Source organism: Spermophilus citellus, assembly GCF_964194105.1.
Source record: "Spermophilus citellus genome assembly, chromosome: X".
NCBI classification, from domain to species: domain Eukaryota; kingdom Metazoa; phylum Chordata; class Mammalia; order Rodentia; family Sciuridae; genus Spermophilus; species Spermophilus citellus.
Window position 1 is genome coordinate 109,539,602 of NC_138190.1, and position 2,632 is coordinate 109,542,233.

At 34.6% G+C, this 2,632-nt stretch overlaps 1 pseudogene across 1 annotated transcript; it reads left to right on the forward strand.

The window, feature by feature from the left end:
- The first annotated feature begins 1,160 nt into the window (after positions 1 to 1,160).
- On the forward strand, positions 1,161 to 1,676 carry LOC308639515 (large ribosomal subunit protein uL6-like; annotated as a pseudogene). Its single transcript has one exon. The product of its transcript is annotated as a large ribosomal subunit protein uL6-like (transcript).
- The last annotated feature ends 956 nt before the right edge of the window (positions 1,677 to 2,632 follow it).

Below are 2,632 nucleotides of genomic sequence, written 5' to 3' on the forward strand. Positions count from 1 at the left end.
ATGTCTATACAAGATTTCCAGGATGACAAATCAAATTGAGCCCAAACACTTGGACTGGTAGCTCTATGATGACAGTTTTGTCATGTACATTCTTCTTTGAAATATTATGCTGTGAGTTCCTCTTCATTAAGTTTACCTAAACCAACACCAATCACCCCATCACTTTCACTCCTTTTACCACCAAAGAAGAGAAAATAGAAAACAGGTTTTAATTTGCTCAGACATCCTGATTTTATTGAAATGATTTTGAAAAACCTTCATTCCTTAATTGATACTTTCCCCCTAGTAATTAAAGTATGGCAATAAATAAGGATGATGCCTTTTATATTATCTGACAACCAAGAGGTCAAGCACTCAGTCTCGTATTCATCAGCTTGAGATGGGAAGCAGCCTCACGATGGGGAAACCCATTTGTCTTTATTAAGACTTGGCACCAAGGGAGCACAGAATGGAGAAGAGCTCATTTAGTAAATGGCAGTTCCCATTCTGCAAAGTGACAGAAAATTTACTGCACTGTCAGCAACAACAAAAAATAATCCACTCAGAGAAAGTTGTAATATTAGGAAGATTTAAAGAGAAAGAACTTTTCAGTGATATTAGAGAATATAAAAATTTCTACCTTATAATACATGACTAGGAAGAAAACAATCTTCTCCAAACCATTGTTCATGTTGACTCTTTCTCCTTTAGGCACCTGCCTCTCTTGACCTCTTCCCATCTTTTCTATCACTTAAGGTGATAAGCAAGTTCCACCTCTATCTGGTGTCTTCCCTAATTTCAATCCAAACTTCACTTTCTTACTTCTTTATTTTTTAGTGGGCATAATTTTACTCTCTAATTATTTTCAGTTGTATCCCACTGTATGTTAAGTTTTTGTTTTATTTTATTTGTTTGTTTGGTTGGTTTTTTTTGAACACTCTCAGAGCTCCCCAACTACACCTGGCAGGGTTCTTGACACATAGTAAGTGTTCAATGAGTACTTATTACTTAAATGTTTTCTCATCTAAACCCCATTGTTCATGACCATCTTCAATGGACAAAATTTTAAAAAAAGAATTAAAAAGGTCATTTTTTAAAAAGTAATTAAAAACTAATCAAAGTAAGCTGGGTGCAGTGGTACACACATTTTTAAAAATGAAGACCATTTTTTTGCAGTCACAATGTCAATATTTCCAATAACCTTGACATCACTCAAAATAGATGCAGTTATTGTGAAGGGCCATAGAGGAACCCTACTGAGGGACTTCAATCACATCAACATAGAACTCAGTCTACTTGGAAAGAGAAGAGACTCCACATTGACAAATGTGGGGAAATAGAAAGGAAATGGCTACCACTTGCAGTATATAACATAATCAAAGGTGTTACACTGGGCTCTATTACAGGATAAGGTCTATGTATGCTCACTGCCCCTTCAGTGCATTATTCAGGAGAGTGGGGCTCCTGTTTAGATCTGAAATTTCCTGAGTGAATACACCTGGAGGGTTCAGATGAGGCCAGCTATTGCTTATTCAGTTTCTCAAACCCAGAAAAATGAGTTGATCCTTGAAAGAAATGACATGGAACTTGTTTCAAATTCAGCTGCTTTGAATCAGCAAGCCACAACATGTAAAAACAAGGACATTACAAAATTTTGAGATGTGATCTATATCTCTGAAAAAAGAACAGTTCAGTAGATTGATGAATAAGATCTAAGAGTTGTCCACCTAAGTAATAAGAGCCTAGAGTATAAGAACAATTTCTGATATGTTAATTGTGCAATGTATGCTCTTTATTGATTGGGGAAAGAGGTGTTGATTGAAGAAAATAACTTTTCTTCAGAGCTTTGACAGTATTGCTCCAATGTTGTCTTACCTATGACATTGCTGATGAGAAATCAGATATAAATATCATTCTGATTTCTTTGTATGTTACCTATTTTTCTCTGTGGAAGCCTTTAGAATATCTCTATACTCTGTGTTCTAAAATTTCATGAGGATATACTCTAGAAATTTCTCTTGTATTATTTCTTTGCTATTTCTTTCTTTTGTTCTCTCTTTATTGAATTTCTATTAGTCAAATATTGGTTCTCCAAGACTCACCCTCTCTGTATCATATTTTTTCTAGTACATCTTCCTCCCTTTGGTCTTTTTGTTCTACTTTCTTTGTTCTTTCCTCAACTCTATCTCATCTCTTCCATTGAATTTTATGTCAGTAATTATTTTTTTATTTTATTTGCATCATGTCTTTTTTCTTCATATGATTTCCAAATATCCTATTCTTGTTATATGAATGTGATTTTAATATATCTGAATCTACTATTATAGTGTTTTGTTTTTCATCTTTAATTTTCTCAAAGATTTTTTTTTTTTGATACTGGAAATTTGAACCCAGGGTACTTACCACTGAGCCACATCCCCAGCCATTTTTATTTTTTATTTTGAGACAGGGTCTCACCAAGTTGCTTAAGACCTCGCTAATTTACCAAGGCAGGCCTCAAACTTGTGATCCTCCTGCCTCAGCTCCTGGGATTACAGGCATGTGTCATCATTCCTGACGTCTCAAGGGTCTATTTATTATTCTTTCATGTTGAAAGTTTTCCTCAAATGTCCTTTTTAAAATATTCTTTAGCTGTAGATGGACACAACAGCTT